This window comes from Hylobates moloch, unplaced genomic scaffold (assembly GCF_009828535.3).
Source record: "Hylobates moloch isolate HMO894 unplaced genomic scaffold, HMol_V3 SCAFFOLD_3, whole genome shotgun sequence".
Taxonomy (NCBI): domain Eukaryota; kingdom Metazoa; phylum Chordata; class Mammalia; order Primates; family Hylobatidae; genus Hylobates; species Hylobates moloch.
Window position 1 is genome coordinate 46359563 of NW_026652278.1, and position 19232 is coordinate 46378794.

Sequence of the window (19232 nt, forward strand, 5' to 3'; positions counted from 1 at the left end):
GAAACAGAGTTGTTGCTTAGGTTATGTTGGTGGAATACCTCCCCTAGTGCTGGTTTTAAATAGCATAAACTGGCTGGTTATGGTAGTTCATACCTGTAATCCCAACACTTTGGGAGGCCGAGGTGGAAGGATCGCTTGAGCCCAGAAGTTTGAGGCCAGTCTGGGCAACACAGTGAGTCCCTGTCTCTACTAAATAAATAAATAAATAAATACATAAAATTAGCCAGTTGTGGTGGTGTGCACCTGTAGTCCCAGCTACTTGGGGGGCTGATGTGGGAGGCTCGTTCGAGCCTGGAGGTTGAGGCTCTGATGAGCTGTGACCACGCCGCTGTACTCCAGCCTGAACGACAGAGCAAGACCCTGTTTCAAAAAATAAATAAAATAAATCCCATAAACTTAATACTTTTATCTGTTTTTAAGGGTTGATAATAAAGAAGAGTCAGAAAAGCAAAGTGAATTAGCCAGCCAATGAATTTGTAACACTAAGACTACATTGTTTCTGTTATAAGCCCACGTTTCTGCCTGGTTTTGTTGGGTTTCACAAAAAATACGGGTACTTCCAAAGAATTTTACAGTTGACTGGGGAAGAAAAGGCTAATATACAAGAAACAATTAGAGAACTCTATGTGACAGATGGTATATAATTAGAGGTGAAGTGGTGCAGTGCCAGGGGAGTTACGAGAGGAGAGAAATCCTGCTCTGTGAAGTTTTGATTTGGCTTGGGTGGAACTAGTTTAGGGAGGGGAGAAGGGGCTGGAGAAACCAAGTAGAATTATCATTTCTGTTGGGAGCCTTGAGGGCCCAGTATTGAATCCCATGACAGTGGATATTGTGCCCAAACATAAGTATCTCAAAATCAGTGCTGTGGGATTGGTGATAAATAGTTAGAAGATGCCTAGATAAGCAATAGCTCTCTGTCTTATAGTACAGTGGTGAAGAGCACTGACCCTGGACCCTGGGTTTGGATCTCAGCCTCATCATGTAGAAGCTGTAGGACCTTAGGCAGGTTATGCAAACCTTCTGTGCCTCAGTTTCCCCAACTCTCTGGTAGGTGTCATAACAGCAGCTATCTTACAGGGTTGTTGTGGGGACTGTATTAACATTTATAAGGTACTGAATGCCTGGCATGGTAACCACAACATAAATGTTAGCTATTATTATGACAACTTTTATTAATATTCATCACGTTCCTCCTGTACCTCTCTTGAGGTGTGTGAGGCTTTATGCCTCAGAATTGGATGGCTTTTGTCCGGAAAGACCTGGTTGGAGGCTGTACAAATTTATAGGAATGGGCTTTTTCCATGTGTCGGCAGGCATTCAGTGGGTGCTTAAGTTGCAGGCTGAACAAGTAAATGCTGAAAGACAGTGGAGCCAGGTGCATTCTCTGTCATTCCTGGATGTCCTCACTCAGGGCTCTGGAATTGAGTGGGGAGAAAAAGTCAGGTGGTAAGCATTCAGGAAGCGAATTTTATTTGCTATATTCCTAGTTCTGATGAGACCTTTTGGCAGAGATGTCGGAATCACAGGGATTCACACTTGTTGATGACTAACTGCATGCCAGATACTTTCTAAGTCCTTGACCCAATGAAATGGATATTGTCCTTATACCTTTTTTGAAGACGAAGAGAGTGGGGCAGAAGTAATTTGCCCAAGAAAGTAGGAAAAAGAATGCCCCAGAGTTTAGTGTTTGGGGCCTTTGCCAGGTGGCAGAAATAACAGAAGTAGGTACTGTTGGTGGAGAGCCAGTACCTTTACATAAAGCGTTGTAATACACAGGTTAGCCCAGCAGGGCATTCCCATGACCTCAGATGTTTATCAGGCGAAGCCAGTGGCTCTCAGATTTCAGCGTGTATCAGAATCACTTGAAGGCTGCTTACAACACCCAGGGCTGGGACCTACCTCTGCCAGAGTTTGTGAGGCAAAGAGCTTGGGGCAGGTGGCAGTGGGCAGTTGACATGTCTAATGCGTTCTCGGATACTGTCATGCTGCTGGTCTGGGGACCACTCTTTGCAAGCCACTGCCATCAGCAGTGCCCACGTCAGCGAGGAGCCAGCTGCTCCTACTTCTAGTTACAGTCAGGTGGGATGATTTCAGATTTAGACATTGGAAGTGCTTTCTGCCTCATGAAATAAAAACTGAACTCATGTGGTCCTGTTTATCTACGACAGCAGAGGGGTGTCTGAGCCAGTCCAGAGCAGAAACTTGCTTTTCCTGCTCACCAGTGTTTCTGGCATGGCTCAGGAGAGATGATCCCAAGGTGGAGAGAAAACTTGGAAATATAAGTCAATACTCATTAGAAGCTTGGAGTGCCATCATTGCATCCCATCTTAGGAAGATGGCCTCATTTATTTTTATTTTGTTATTTTTCATTCCCCCTCCCATTGGCAAAAAAAATAAATAAATAAATAAAAGACTTCCTATTCACCACTTATCCCCATGGGGGAATTTAGGCACAGACAAATTAAAAGTATATTGAGATACGTAGCCTGACAGTGGAGAGGCAGAAGATAATCTTATTTGACTAGTTTAATTATAGTAGAAAACTGTGTTTGTAGGAAAAAAGAGCTTTGTACAGCTTTCCTCCAGCTGCCGCGAGGTCACATAGCTACAATGTGTACCAAGCTTAGTACAGCACCTACACACACTAAGCTCTCAAGAAGTATGAATAGTTATTATTATGGCAGAAGTTTTCTGTCTTGCAATCCAGGCTACATGTTTTCCTATTTGAAAAATGTTACATATATAAAACCTTGGGACGAAAACCTTTTAGAATTTAAATATTTTGTAGGAACTCAGGATTTAGAAAGAACTCAGAGGTGAACAGTACAAGTAAGTTGTATTTGGGCAGAAAAACTGGTTTAGATTTTTCTCTGTGCTAGTTATCAGGACTCTCCCATGACCCTGTCAGCCTGTAACAGCTCGTTTGCTTGGTGAGGGAATGTGGCAGGGCAGAGAGGATGGGGGGATTGCCGGGGGCCAACTGAAGAGGCTAGAGAGGCCTGTTCAGGTGTGGAGACACTCTCCAGTCTGGTCTTTTTATAACTCAGGGTTGACAGTGGCAGTAAATATATGTTGAGAGTCCCCTATGGGCCAGTTCCCCTGGTGAGCCTTGAGATACAGAGATGAGTGCGATGGGGTCTGGGTCTTTGAGGGATTAGTGAGGAGACAGACATGTCCACAGATGATGTCATCACCAAGTAGTGAGTACAGTATCAAAGCTGCACACCTAGCCTCCGTGGGTCAGGGGTGGGATGACTGGACAGAGGTCATCTGCCCAGGTTTCCTGTGTCAGCAGAGTGCACAGAAGGGAATCCATACCATAGGTCAGTGTAGATGGAGCCAGAAGTGGCATTTTTTGATTTTTATTTTCTTTTGTTTTAGGGTTGAAAGCCACACGAGGTTTCCATTTTTAGTGACATAATCTTGGCAGCAGAGACAAGCCTAGGAAGATGTGTGCTATAAGTGGTCGGCCCCCAAAGGGAGAATCAGAGCTGGGACTGCACCTCAAAACTACTTGGGGAATTACAACAGTACTTGGGAGTTTACTTTCTTTGTTTTTAAAAAACGTGGCTGTGAGGTCAGGAATTTGAGACCAGCCTGGCCAACATGGTGAAACCCCATCTCTACTAAAAATACAAGAATTAGCCTGACATGGAGGCGCACGCCTGTAATCCTAGCTACTCAGGAGGCCTAAGGCAGGAGAATTGCTTGAATCCACGAAGCGGAGGCTGTAGTGAGCCGCGATCACGCCACTGCATTCCAGCCTGGGCAACAGAGCCCTCTCAGAACAGCAACAACAACAACAAAAAACAACAAAGTGGCTAAATGTTAGCTATCTGCTAGGAATGTAAAACCTGGAGAAAATTAACGACTTTCTATCTTTAAGATAAATCAACTTTTAAAAGAAAGACTCTATTAAAAACAAAGTTTTATTTTATTTTCCCTGTATTTTTGGCTAAGTGTGAAATTCCCCTTTCTTTGTGTTTTCAGTGGTTCCAGTTTCTTATTTTCTTTTTTCTCCCCTCCACTCCTCCTTTTCGCCAGCTGCTTATTATCCATTAACAAAAGAAGCTGATTTCAGCACCACCTTCTCCAGTCCTATTTAATTTCATGTCCAGACCACTTTATAGAAATAGCAATAAGCTGTTTGCATTTCTCAGGTTGTAATGGATATTCCTTCTGGCAGGCTGTCTCCATTAAGAGAGCAAAATGTGGATGTTCAGTCTTTTAAAAGTTTCATGCAGGTATACTATGTGAATCCATGAAGACGGGATATTATAACAAATCTCAGGTTAAGGGGTGGAGGATCCTCAGCTAAGCTTGGCAGGTGGAAGATGCTTAAATTTGGAAGGGAGTTCCCAACAGTCACAGATGGAGATGGCGGGATTGAAGAAAAAAGCCCTGGGGCAGGATGGTAGACAACAAACCTCAAGAAAACTATCTCCTAAGGAAGTGGTGGGGAGTGTTAGCTGAAGTGATACCCACCCCACTGGCAGGGGGGTTGGTGAAAGCGGCAGAGGCAGGAGAAATCAGGACTGGGAGGGAGGTAGGGTGGGAAGGCAGGCTTTTCGCACAGCTTTTTTCCCCCTAACAGACACAGGCTGACAGTTTAGGCAGGAGTTGGAAAAGGGGATGGGGGTGCCAATGTGTCTGAGGCCAACAGAGAAGAGGAATGTTTTACTCCTGAGGAAACCAGGAGGGGAGAGGGAACGGTGGAGGAAAGGCAGGGGGCAGCGGCAGGGATGAAGATGCACAGGCAGGTGGAGGATGACTGGAGAGCAGAGATGCTTGGGATGCTGGAGAAAAGGCCATGGGACCTGAAGAGGATTGTGAAAGAAACAGTCTGTATAGAGGACGCACGGTCTTCAGCCCAAGCCAGGCTGTCCTGGCCATCTGAGACAGAGGCAGAGTAGGTGAGGGCAGTGAGGAAAGATGCTGCTGGCTGTCCAGGCACACTGGTGAGGTAGTAACGCAATTTCTGAGCCATTTGTAAGATGTCAGGACAGCCAGGGTCTTCTAGATAACAGGAACTGGGAAGGCAAGGACCCAGGGACTCTGATTTTGAAAGCCAGCTGAGGAGTGACAAAGAACAGTGGGCTTGGGTTTAAATCCTTTTGGTGCAGTGGCTTTCTCATGTGAAATGGGAATAATAACCACTGTGTCACAAGTGTCATGGTATGAAGACCCTTGGCGTGTGTCCACAGTAGTACAGGGTTGCATTCTGCAGTTGTTGAGGAGGCCTTGGGATGTGGCAGCAGAGGCTGACCCTGAGATTTCCTGTAAGAGAGAGTGCGTGTTGATTCCCTTTCCTCTCCTGGGTGGCGTGTTGACCATTCATTTGACTAGATGGACCATAAGTGAGATGGGCTATTGCACAGGCACTATCTGTACCCAGTTTTCTGGCCATGTGTTGTCGAGATTTTCACCATGTGGACTGTATAGTCCCTTCCTCTGTGTTTCTACCTGATCTTATCCCAGAGCCTGTCCCTATTATTCCCCTGGCTATTATTAGTTCACTCTATACACCCTCAGACCCAAGTACATAGAATGTCCCCTGTATGCCATTGCTTTTTGTGGAAGCCTTTGTAGATGGCCTCCATCTCTAGCCTGAGCCTTCAGAATCGTGGAGACTGGCAGCTTCGACTTTGAACGAGGCCAGGATATAGGTGTGAACAAAGCAAAGTCTCCGCCCTTATGGAGTTTTCTTGGTAAGGGTCAGACCAACAATAATCAAATAAGCAAATATGTAGCATGTTGGGTTGTCAGGAGGCAAAACCTCACCTGTGCCTCAGAATGTCTCTGCCACCTGTTCACAAGGTTGGTAATTTAACATTTGCTTTACTGCTGTGGTCCATGTAGTGACACCTGAGTTACTTTGAAAGGCTTTACAAAGTTTCAAGCAGTTGGCTGGGCAGTGTTCCAGGTTTCCATAGGGCCCTCAGCATGGCCGGCTTTCCCTCTCCCTTTGATTTTAGAAACAGGCAGGATCGTGAGAATGCTCTCGGGAGTTTCTCAAGCCTCATTTTGCTCATTCGTTTCAAGGCCCTATCTGTGGCCCACAGATTCTTATTGGGGGTCCCTGGATGGGTTTCCTGAAGCCACCATGTATTTAAGTGTATTTTGGGGGACAGTGCATCTAAAACTCTCATTAAATTCACCAGGAAGGTGTTTAAAAGGCCCATTTTTTATGAAAGTGGATAAAAAGTGAAAATTATGCCATGGAGAGTTTCTTTGTATTTCCATCTTTCTCTTTTTAGAGGAACTAATGGGAAGTGACTAGGTAAAAGGGGGTGAGGCAGACACACACTGACAGCCTTGTTGTAGTTCTTTGTGGCTTGACATTTCTGTGTCTTACGGGTGGGACGGGAAACAAAATGATACTGTTGGCATCACTGGAAGACCATTTGACTTAGTGGAAGCAAAGGCAGGGAGGTGCGTATGATGCTACAATGTGCTTCTGTCTTCCACTAGCAAGAAGAGAAGACTGAGCCATTGGGAGGAGCACAGAGGCCCCTTGGAGCAGATGCTGCTTCTCAGATTTCTGTGTCTGATGGGTCCCGAAAATAGGTCTGGAGCTTTGGCTGCTGATGCCAAAGGCACCTGTTTTAGGAGATTGCTCTGCTTGAGAAGTCCATAGTAGCTTACCTAAATAGTAAAGTTCATGACTACTGCCTTCAAGATAAGGGGATAGAGGGTAGCTTTGAAGAGTGAGACCGTAGATGCTCACACACTCTTTGACCCAGCAATTCTACTTTTTGGGGCTTATTTTAAGAAATAATCAAGGTCATTATTCATCCCAGAACTCTTTATCATAGTGAAAAGTTGGAAATGTAATATTAAAATATAGGAGATTGGTTAAACAAATTATGTATATCTACACAATGGAATACTAGGTAACTCTTGAGAATAATCATAAAGAAAATTGTTCTGAAAGCATTGTTATGTGCAAAAAGGTGTGTAATGCTTTTGTAAAAAAAAATAAACTATTGAGAAGGTACTGGTTGGGGCCCTACTGTGAGCCAGGTACCCTGCAGAGTACTGGTGACACACTGATTAACTAGGCAGATATGTCCTCAACAGGTCTTAGTCTACCAAGGCAAGAGTCAGGTCATACTGACTCTGTCATTAAAAAATTCTGTAAATAATCCATGGGTTCTGCAACCACAGATTCAATCACATAGATTGAAAATATTTGGGGAAAAAGCCAAAAAAATAACAATGCAATAAAAAAAATACCCCCAGGCATAGTGGCTCATGTCTGTAATCCCAGCACTTTGGGTGGTTGAGGCTGGTGGATCACTTGAGTCTGGGAGTTCGAGACTAGCTTAGGCAATGTGGCAAAATCCTGTCTCTACAAAAATCAGACATGGTGGCATACACCTGTAGTTCCAGATACCAGGGAGACTGAGGTGGGAGGATCGCTTGAGCCTGGGAGGTTGAGGCTTCAGTGAGCAGAGGTTGCACCACTGTACTCCAGCCTGGGCGACAGAGTGAGACCCTGTGTCAAAAAAACAAAAAACAAAAAATTATAGCATAACAACTATTTACCCAGCATTTACATTGTATTATGTATTATACATTATCTAGAGATGATTTAAAGGATACAGGAGGATTTGTGTAGGTTATATGCAAATATCATGCCATCTTATATGATGGACTTGAGCATCCATGGAATTTGGTGTCCCTGGAAGTCCTGGAACCAATCTCCTGAGTTACTGAGGGGTGATTGTATTCATAGGAAGACTACAAAAAGAATGTCTCCTTCACAGGCAATTTTGCCACCTGTATAGTCACATCAGGTGTGTTTCTCTGTACTTGTTATTAGGCTACATCTTTGACTTCAAATTACTGATTTTTTAAAAAGCTTTAAGTAATAAAGATATCATACTGATTAAATTTCTACTATAATACTATCTTCCTTGAAACCCTCCTTTCTCTCCCAGCGCTGTGGGAGGCTGAGGTGTAAGGGTGGGGTGGCTTCAGCACAATGTTTGAGGAGTGGGCACTGAGTAGCGTCCCCTGAAATCTTGTGGTGTACAGCCTGTGCTGACCGCCCAAGGCTGCTCTGCACTAGCCTTTTAGCCAGAGTGGGTTTTCTTTCAAGGACAACTTTTCTTTTTCTTATTTCTCTTCCTGCTCTTCTCCTCTTACCCTTTTCCTTCTCTTTCCGCTCTTGCTCTTCCCCCTTTATTTAGAAAATGTATAAGTTAAAATAATATTAATAACCCTATTACCCATGGATAACTGCTGTTATCATTTTGGTGTATATCCCTCTGATCTATTTTCTATAAATATTAGATGTTCACCAAACGAACATTTTGACCAAATGCATAAAGATGGAATGCTGAAAGGAATAGTATTGCCAAAGCTAAACCTTGCTGTCCTAGAATAGACTTCCGGGATACAAGTTTGACATTTTATAAACATTATTACAGTTTTGTTATTAAAATAGTCAGAATTTGGCACTGTGGTACAGGGACTTAATTTCTTAGCATATACGATCAGTGCTGTTAATGTTTGTGATACTGGGTGGATGTTGCCTTTGATCTGAGTTGGAGGAGGGAGGAGCAAGGCCTTTATTTATTTGTTTAGTTTGTTTTTGTATTATTATTTTTGCTGGCTCTGTCCATATAATACAATATGAGTGGTAGTTTCTTTCCAACTTATTAATCTTTTGTCATATAACTGACTTGTCTTCTCTGTGACTCCTGGACCTGAAGATTTTCTTGGCAATGATGATGTGGTTTCATTTTAGACTTCCTCACCCCAGCTTTGTGCACTGTTTGAAGGAGAATATATCTGGATAATCTCAGAAGCAGAAGTGAAATTGTTGTCCTTCTACACATTTTTCCCTGATATTTTTGTACTCACTTGCTGCTTCACACAACCAGTTGAGAGAAAAATGCGTCCTTAAGCTTTGGCTCTAAAAGTGTGGCTGTGGAGCAATGAAATTGGCTTTCAAGATAACAGAGCTGTTTTGGACTCTCCATCTGCATCTTAGCTTTCACTGCCTGCACACTAATTTCAATATCTTCCCTGGAGAAGAATGACAGAAGAATCTTTGCAGAGGTAATATGTGACAAATGTTTGCCCTCTCAAGGTATCCTCGGTTTTCAACAATTGACTGCTTTCCCTGCAAGCAACCATTGACTGTTAGTAAGCATGCTCTTTAATATTGTTAGTAGACTTGCCATGTCAATGCTGTTATACACAAAGTACAATGCTAGGCCAGGTACAGTGGCTCATACATGTAATCATAGCACTTTGGGAGACTGAGGTGGGTGGATCGTTTGAGCCCAGGAGTTTGAGACCAGCCTTGACAAGATAGCAGAACCCCATCTCTACAAAAAAAAAAAAAAAAAAAAAAAAAAATTACCTGGGTGTGGTGATGTGCATCTGTAGTCCCATCTACTTGGGAGGCTGAGGTGGGAGGATCACCTAAGCCCCAGAAGTTGAGACTGCAGCGAGCTGTGATTATGGCACTGCACTTCAGCCTGGGTGATGGAGTGAGACCTTGTCTCAAAAAAAAAAAAAAAGAAGTGCAATGCTAGAGCTGAACTTTGTTATATAATAACCAGCCATTCCATCTTTGAACGTCTTTGGCAAGTACATGACAAAATCTTGAGTATCATATAGTTTGCTGATGGATGCAGGAGATTCTAGGATACATCTGGAATGTTCACCGACATTTGAAAATGAGTCTTTGGATACTAACAGCAAATATTCAAATATAATGCCTTGTTCATATCACTGACGTCATGCTGTTGTGATGTTTACTTACATGGTGATACAATCATTGATCATACGTTAGTTCAAGGATGTCAGAAGTGACATTTGAAGAATGCATCCTGCTGTTTAGCTTTCCAGACTGAGACTGAAGGTCAGATTTTCGCCAAGTGTGGAAGCTGAAGACAACTTTAGTAGATTCTTAAATATGCATAGAAATGTATGTTGTATTTATATAGTTTTAAAATATTTCTACTATTCCAAATTTATACTTTAAACAAGCACAAACATCTTTTTTGATTATAGTAAAATATACATACACAAAATGTACCATTTTAACAATTTTTAAGTATACAGTTCAGTAGCATTAAGTACCTTCAAATTGTTGTGCAGCCATCTCCACCATCCATCTCCAGAATGACTTCCTCATCCCAAGCTGAAACTCTATGCCCATGAAACAATCATTCCCATTGTTTCTTACCCCTAGCCCCTGGAAAACCACTGTTCTACTTTCTGTATATGCGAATTTGACTACGTACCTCATATAAGTGGAACTATTTAGTATTTGGCTTGATTTACTTAGCATAATGTTTTCAGAGTTCACACATATTGTAGCATTGTCAGAATTTCCTTCCTTTTTAATATTCCATGGTATGGATATACCACATTTTGTTTATCCATTCATCTGTCAGTGGACACTTGGGTTACTTCTATCTTTTGCTGTTGTGGCTAATGCTGCTGTGAACACGTGTACAAATATTTGTTCAAGACAAACATCTTTCAAGAGACTCTTTTTAAAAAAAAGAAAATAAGGTGTCTCTTAAAATATGTTCTTTGTCATGAATGTAGAGAGTGGAACAATAGATAATGGAGACTCAGAAGAGTGAGGGTATTGAAGTGGGGAGGATGAGGAGAAATTGGTTAATGAGTATGATATATATTATTTGAGTGATGGATACCCTAAAAGCCCTGACCTGACCACTGTGCAATCTATGCATGTAACAAAATTGCACATGTACCCCATAAATTTGTATAAATAAAAAGGAAAATAAAAATAAGTGCTTCTTGTGATCAGTTTTATTAGAGGGTGCCTTATCACAGTGTGGTCAAGGAAATGCTGCCTTTACGGTTATAAACACACCCACCACTTTGAACAGTGTTTAGTTGAAGGCATTAGTACTGCCTGAGGTCAAGAGTGTGGTTTCATAATACTTCAGAGCAGTCTCACCAGCAGACTTGGCAGCAACCTTGAGCAAGGCCTGTCAGGGTTGTTGGAAAACAGCCTGGTGTTTTCATATCTTTTGCTCTGATAGCTCTTACTTGTCAGTACCTTAGGAGGGAAAATCTGGCAGTAGTGTTTGGTTCCTTAGTTCACTCTGAGCTGGTTAAATGCTCACTGGATATGCAGATATGATTTATTTCAGCGATATGCTTCTCTGTGAGCCTGTCTCACTGTGGCAGCTCTGGAATTTCTGTTTGTGGATGACATTCTGTTTGGAAGCGGGGCTGAGGTTCTGAGCTACAGGCTGTGTTTGCACAGTAAGCCCCCTTGATTTTAATTTGTATTTTTTCCCAAATCTGGATGGTAGGGGAGGCCCAACGGAAAATATAGAGCAGCATGCTCCCGCCTGACTCCATGCAGTGGTCCAGGGGTTTTGTGGTGCCTGGGCATCTTGCAGCGACATGTCTGCAGGTGCTTTTTTGTGGAGATGTGGGAAATTGAAATTAGCTTCCAGCTTTATAGTAACAGAAGTGAAATGTTTTGTACCCTTATAGGCCTGATAAAAATCAAATGTGATTAACTGGTGGTTTTAAACAATGCCAGTCAAATCTGTTTGTTTACGTTGCTCACATTTTCTAAAGGCACATGATCTATCTGAAGATGGAGGCTTATCTGTGAGTTTACTGACAGCATTGTGTATTGCGTTATATTTATATTTCTTGTATGATCTTTTTAGTCATTTTTTGGAGTCTGTCTTGGTCTTTTTACTGATGGGTTTATGTGTGGATTTATAGGGATAAATAATCTTTCTTCTTTTTTGTGGAGTTAATAAATCAAGGACTTTTTAAGTCCTTGATTTAAATAGGTGACCTCTGGAACAAAGTAAACACACATGTTTAATACTTAGTCATATAATTTATACATTTGGCAATCAGTCAAATACTCCATTCCAAAGAATAACCATGAAACTGTTTGAATAAATTTTTTATTTCAGCATGCAAGATGTAATCAAAGAAATGTGTCTCTGGGAAAAAAAGATAATTGCGGTTCTTTTGTGCCATTAAAATTTCAAGTGTAGTGAGCTAACCTGGCACTGTATCAGACGTCTAGGCAAATAATTGCCTGTTTGCTGTTGGAGTCTGTTATATGTTATGCATTTTTGGTGGCTCTCTACAGTTCTGGTTCTCTTATCTTCCTAATAGTTCTTCTTTAGACACCGTCCCTGGAACCTCTGCTTGGGTTGCACATGTAAACGTCACCGACAATTCAGCCCTAGTGGTGAGCAGCCTGTTAGGTGCAGGCTTACGTGGGGAACCAGTTTGCTTTCTTTTGGGTGGGGTGTCAGGTTTATGAGGATCCAGCTGGTGGAGGGCTCTGATTTTGTGGTTTTGACTCAGCAATTTCCTTACTGTCTGAGAGGTGTGGTCAGAGCTTAGACTGTGCGGGAGGAAGTGATAGAAAAGGAAAATGTACAGTGCCGTTTTTGCACTGAGGCCGCTATTTTAGGAATAAACTCTAGGGGTCAGAAATGTTGATGTTTAGATTAAATCTGACTTCTCATTTTCTGATCTATATTTTGTTTCCATAATGTAACTCCTACTAGAATAAACAATGGCATATATTTCAAGTTTAATGTTATTCTACATTTTTGAAAATTTAGTAAATAATAAAATCTTAACCTGTTCACGTATGCTCTAGCTTGTCCTGCCCCTCTGTCTACATGTGGAAGATAAATTTTGTACACTCTTTGCAGTCACAAGTGTTTAAAGATACATAACATTAGAAAGTGATTTTACCAATTCTTTTTCTTTTCACAGGTTTGTTGCTGACTGCAACTTTAAGGTCCCTTCAGAGGTCAAGGCTGTTCAATTTAAAACAATCATGCAGTGTTTCTTTGATGACTGCAGTGTGTTGTGCAATTTAGTTTTTTTACCCCTCAATTTTTTTGTTGCCTTGAGTTACCATTTGGAGGTACTGTTTTTGATACTGTATCTCAAGACTGTGATTTCTTGGATTTTGTGTGTGTGTGTTTTTTAAATGTACTGAACTTCCTACTAGAGACTTCTTTCTCTGTAAGATCCACTCCTTTGTGGGAGCCCAGAAGTTTATGAGAAGTAAGAGAAGGAGTATCAGATAGTGAGAGGTGTGCATCATGGTTAAATGAAAACAAAACCAAGGTGTTTGACTCTTGGCAGAGAGAGATTTGGAAGCTAGCTCTGTTACCCACGATTCAGCCCTGGTGGTGAGCAGCCTGGGCTCCAGCCTCTCACCAGCAATGGAACCAATGGATGTTGAGCAAATTACTTAAGTTGAAGAAATTACTTAAGTTGTTTGAATCTTAACTTCCTCCTCTGTAAAAAGCTCATCCTACAGGTTTGTTAAGGGATCATGTTTGTAAGACCCCAGCACACTGTAGATGTAGAATAAAATAGTAGTGGTTATTATTAGGGCTATTAGGGCCTCCTCTTCAGAGGCAAAAAGGTTTTAGAAGGTGGTTATGTTTTCCTGGTATTTTATTTTATCATTTACCATTGCAGAGGATAAAGAGTTGGAAATGAGGACAGCCTAGACTGGCTGAGAACCTCATTGTGTTGCTCAATTGAATTCCATTGTCTAAACTTGTTCGTTTTCACCTTTTCTCCTGATTGTTTTGTCTGCTGTGGAGCATGATGTTAAAAACAAAATAGATCACTGTAAAATTTTCTCTATCCTGGTACTTTGGAAATAAGTTACTCTGACAAAGCTGTTCTTTCCACAGAGAGTAGAGGTTTATGTTTATTTTCTTCTCATTACAAATTTTTTTATTGTTAAAATATTTTAAATGTTCAGGAACCTACTGAGAATAATACAATAAATGCATACATATCCAGCTTCCAGTTTTATCAAATGTTAACATTTTGATGTGTTTGCTTTATGTATGTGTGCATATTTATTTATTTAGAAAAATAAACATCACACTTTCAGTGTAAGTTCAGGGACCTTGCTGTCTCAGTCATTGCCCTCTCATGCCTAGGAGAGTGCCTGATAAGTGTTTAGTAGGCAGGCTTCAAATAAACACTGTGCATCTTCTCCAGTAGCCTTCTTCTCCCTTCTTCCCCTGATATAATACACAAAAACATATTGAGCAGGGAGAAGTATCATGCTTGGTTCAGCCAGTGACACAAGTGTTAGTTAAATAAGGACTGAGTTAAATAAGGACTACCCTGAAAGAACTTTAAATGCTATGACATAAGGTAGGACAGGTGAATTCAGAAGTAGCTCCTGTGGGAAGCAGAACATTCTCCCTGCATTTGCAGAGCCACAGAGTGGCTGGTTATTGGAAGTAGTCATTGGAATGAACTTGAAGAAGCAGAGATGGGGCAGGGCTTTCCAGGCTGACAGGATCATTGATTGACAGCTCAGCAGTGGGAACAGTGTTTGGAGAGATTAAAACGAGGTGATTCAGAGTTACCTGAACTCTGTTATCAGAGGCGAGTATCAGGAGAAGAATAAAGTGGCCAGAGAACAGGTATTGGTTGAGCATCCCAAATCTGAAAATCCCAAATCTGAAATGCTCCAAAATCCAAAACTTTCTGAGCACTAACATGAATCCACAAGTGGAAAATTTCACACCTGACCTCATGTGATGGGTTGCATTCAAAACATAGTCAAAACTTTGTTGCTTGCACAATGTTATTAAAAATATTGCATATAAAATTACCTTCAGGCTATGTGTAGAAGGTGGTTGGAGACATAAATGAATTTAATGGGTAGACTTGGGTCCCATTCCCAAAATATCTCATTATGTATATGCAAATATTCCAAAATCAGAAAAATTCCTGAAATCCAAAATACTTTTGGTTCCAAGCATTCCAGAAAGAGGGTATCCAACCTGTACTACATCTGATGAGTAGTGTTAGGCCCTTACTTAATGGAGCAGAATAGCATGCTAGAAGAAGAGCTGATGCTGTGGAAGCAGACCATCTTGGATTAAAATTTAGTTCCTCTTTTATTGGCTGCAAGGCCTAGGGTAAGCCACTTAACCTCTCTGAGCTTCAGTTCTCATGTCAGGTATGTTCTCACTTTGGCTACAAGAGGTTAAGAGCATGGAAGTGGGTTCTTGCCTAGCCATTCCATTCTGTCTTAAGTGCTCCTCTTGTCTATGGAAATTTGAAACAGGCAGCTAAATGATGAGAAAATTAAGACTTTTTGGTTGGTCACAAATGTACAAAGTGACTTCCTTTACATGAGGTCATTTGCCAAGTGACACAAGTACAATGTGAAATTGTCTTGCCTGCCAAATCCATACTTCTTCCTGTATCTTGTGAAAAAGTCCAACATCTTCTTAGTCATCAAGACAGAACCAAGGAGTCATCTACAATTCCTCTTACCCCTGCATCCTTCCAGTCACCAAGCAAGTTCATTTTACCCCTTTATTAGCTCATTCTCAAGCCCCTATCACTTGGTGCCTGGATTTCTGCTACAGCTGCCCATTTGCTGCCCTTCTTCATTTCATCCTTCCAACTGTAGTCACAGTCCTCTTTCTAAACTGCAGGGATGATCATGTTAGTCCCTGCTTAAAAATGTGTCTGTGGTTCCTTGGCCCACGGGTGAACACCTGAGACTCCTAGTTGAACACATGGGTTTTTATTGTCATGCCCTATGATCTGCCTTCCTGTCCCTTGTGGTTCCTTGCTGCTCTGCTGTCTCACCCCTGCTTCTCTGCTTTGATTTGTCCTCATCTTTCTAGACTTGGTTCTTGGCTATTTCTGCATAGCGGTTTCCAGAGTGGATGTGCTTGAGAACACAGCCTGTTTTGTCAAAAATTAACGTGTTCTTAGTGTCCAGCATGGTGTGTGACACATAGAAGACTCTGAAAAAGGTTAGTGGAATAGAAATGGATAAGAAACGACTTTTCTATCTTCACCCAGCCAGGAGGACTGAAGCTGGGTAACAGAAGCATTCTCTCTCAGCACCTTTCTGCCTCCATCAATTCGGCATCTGCTCAACAGCCCAGCTGTTGATGGGAGAGAAGCATATGGTTGACTTGAAAGAGGCAGCTGGGATGTGATTGGGTGTTCAAAATATATTCATTCCCCTTCCCCCATATAGAATAGCAGTAATAACACCTTCTATTTGTATTTGCATTCTCCTTGAGTGCTTCCACAGACATGATCTCATCTGGGCGTGTCACTAATAGCCTGAGTGCTAGATGGAGAATGTGATTGTCCCCGTTTTGTAGATGCAGAATAGGAGATAAAAAGGAGTAAATAGATTTGCTCAAAGTTAGTGAGTTGGTAGTGGTATAACCAGACTTCAAGCCGAAGCAAGTCCCCTTCTCTTTTCCCTCCTCTTTCATAACCAGCAGAACCAGGTTATATGAAATTGATGTTTTTACATGTAATCATTGGAAAGAAAACTTGGCAAAAGTAACTGTGTTTGAAAAGTTTACTCTGTGTTAACTTTGCATGTGGGCATTCTTTGTAACTGTTAATTTCCCCAATCCTCTGGTTCTGGTTAAGTGCTCAGAGTTATATGCCTTCTTGGGGTCACTTGGCTGAAATAGCCTGAAGCACGTGAAATAGTGTCCTGAGGCCCACTCTGGATAGAGATGAAGGATTTGTCATATTTCAGTTGGTCAGTTTGGGAATATTATTGACTTCAAGCTATTTCCCTGCCTGACAGACTAAGTGACAATAATAAAATCTTAGTTCGCTCTTTCTTTCTTTCTTTCCCTTTCTTTCTTTCTTTCTTTCTTTCTTTCTTTCTTTCTTTCTTTCTTTCTTTCTTTCTTTCTTTCTTTCTTTCTTCTTTCTTTCTTTCTTTTTTTTGTTTTTTCTGAGACAGAGTCTTGGTCTGTCGCCCAGGCTGGGGTGCAGTGGCGCAATCTTGGCTCACTGCAACCTCTGACTCCTGGGTTCAAGCAATTCTCTTACCTCAGCCTCTTGAGTAGCTGGATTATAGGCACGTACCACCATGCCCAGCTAATTTTTGTATTTTTAGTGGAGACGGGGTGTCACTATGTTGGCCAGGCTGGTCTTGAACTCTTGACCTCGTGATCTGCCCACCTCGGCTTCCCACAGTTCTGGGATTACAGGCGTTCTTAGTACTTCTTAAGTTAATATTAAGTACTTCTTAAGTATACATCCCATTCTGTTAATGAAATGGTTTCTTCTCTCCTAGAATTCTGGAGTCTTTGAATAAACTTAAGTAGGACAAGTTAAAAAAAAAAAAAAAGGCTCCCAGCACTTAACAGTCATATTCTTAATTTCCAGGAATTTCTAAATTTTGAAAATTACAGCCTCTGAAGTGGGCTATTGCAGGGAAACTGTTCCTACATGTCTTATTAAATTCTGTATTCTTAGCAGCAAAGATGAAGAAGGCAGAGTGAGACTGAAAATGCAAGGGCAAAAGCAGTTAGGACACAACCAAGATATGCAGACAACATCCAAGTTTTGGATGGGAGCTTTTTTGTTACTGTTTTTTTGTTACTGTTTTTTGGCAGTCACTCTGTTGATAACATGAAAATCTGTATAGTTTTGTTGTTGTATCAGTCCTCATTCTTTTTGTCTGTTTCAGCATTTGATTCTTGAGTTATTCCAGCTCTCTTGTCCCCAGCCCCTGTGAAACCTCTCTTCTCTTGGCTTCCATTATACAGTGGAGTGGTATTCTGGGTCTCTTATCTTTTCTATGCTATTGGCTACTTTCATCACCTCACTTTACCATTCAGACATGTTGATGGTTTCACTTTATTTTATTCTCTGGTGATATTTGTGCAGATGTATACTATTTTTTTTTCCTGTCTGGGTATTTCTCGTTATTTGTTTTGCTGTCTTCCTAGGCTCAATAGCTTTTAAAAAATTGACTTTAGAATGTTTGTCGCAGGAAAAGACCTTCAAGATCACATGCTTCATTGTTCATTTTAGAGGTAGGTGAACTAAGACTGGGAGGTGATGTGGCTTAATTTCATGGAGTCACTCATTTGGTGAAATCAGTCTAGAAACCAAGGTCCTTGACCCTCAGTACTTCTTAGAGCCTCTGTTTATTTCTGATACCCTGACTCCTGATGGTCTCCTGTCCCATGATTGTTCTCTTGGCAAGGAACTTCAGAGCTATATGACCCTCATGTTTCACCCCTTCTCCACAACTATCAGATATCCAGCCATTCACCAAGACCTATGTGTTCTTTCTATGATTTTTAAATGCTACTTTTTAGTAATTTTTAAATTTAAAAAATTTAAAATTCAGTAAAATTCACTTTTTGGAAGTGGAGTTAGTTTGGGCTGCTGTAACAAGAATACCATAGCTTGGGTAGCTTAAACAACAGCCATTTATTTCTCAGAGTTTTGCAAACTTGAAGTCCAAGATCAGGGTGCCAGCTAGCATAATTGGGTTCTGGTGAGGGCCCTTTTTGGGCTTCACAGATGGATGCCTTCTTACTGTATCATCACATCCAGAGAGAGAAGTCATCTTTCTTCTGTCCTGTCTCTTCTGATAAGGGCACTAATCCCATTATGAGGGCTCCCGGCTCATGTCCTTCCCAAAGGAATCCTCTCTGAATACCATCACATTGGGGACTAGGTTTTCAACATATGAATTTTGTGGGGTGGGGCGGGGGTGGGGAGCACAAGCATTCAGTCTGTAGCAACTTCTGTGAATTTTTTTTTTTTTTTTGAGATGGAGTTGCACTCTTGTTGCTCAGGCTGGAGTGCAATGGCACTATCTTGGCTCACCGCAACCTCCGCTTCCTGAGTTCAAGCAATTCTCCTGCCTCAGCCTCCTGAGTAGCTGGGATTACAGGCATTCACCACCAAGCCTGGCTAATTTTGTATTTTTAATAGACACAGAGTTTCTCCAGGTTGGTCAGGCTGGTCTCAAACTCCCAGCCTCAAGTGATCCACCTGCCTCGGCCTCCCAAAGTGCTGAGATTACAGATGTGAGCCACCATGCCCGGCCAGTTCTGTGAATTTTAACACAGACATTAATTCATGCAACCACCACTACAAACAACATACGGAACAATTTCATCACCCTTCAAATTCTCTGGTGCTGCATTTTTGTAGTTTAAATCCTCTTTCCTCTTGAACTCCTGGCGATACTGATCTGTTCTCTGCCTTTATGATTTTTTCTTTGTAAGACTATTATATAAGTGGGATTATACAGACTTTTTGAGACTAGCTTTCACTTAGCATAATGCATTTGAGATCGATCCACATTGTGTGTATCAAAGGTTTGTTCCTTTTTATTACTAACTAGTATTCTGTTGTATGGATGTGCCATGGTTTGCATACGTATTCACCCATTG

The 19232-nt window shown here is 41.5% G+C and overlaps 1 protein-coding gene and 1 long non-coding RNA gene across 8 annotated transcripts in view; one reads left to right on the plus strand and one right to left on the minus strand.

Moving 5' to 3' along the window:
- SGMS1 (sphingomyelin synthase 1) overlaps positions 1–19232 on the plus strand; it is a 310484-nt gene that overhangs the window by 8737 nt on the left and 282515 nt on the right. The window contains exon 1 of one of the 7 annotated variants that reach the window (XM_058436248.1): positions 11243–11265. The exons of 5 other annotated variants lie outside the window; for them this stretch is intronic. The gene's annotated coding sequence lies outside the window, so the exon portion shown is untranslated. Of the gene's footprint in view, positions 1–11242; positions 11266–15733; positions 15810–19232 lie in introns of those variants that run through there. One more of the 7 variants, XM_058436249.1, reaches the window with a different exon arrangement.
- Positions 1200–11147, minus strand: LOC131383053 (uncharacterized). Its single transcript, XR_009212774.1, has 3 exons — positions 11057–11147; positions 7381–7498; positions 1200–1415 (listed from the first exon to the last, which is right to left on the minus strand). It is a non-coding gene; the product is annotated as an uncharacterized LOC131383053 (long non-coding RNA).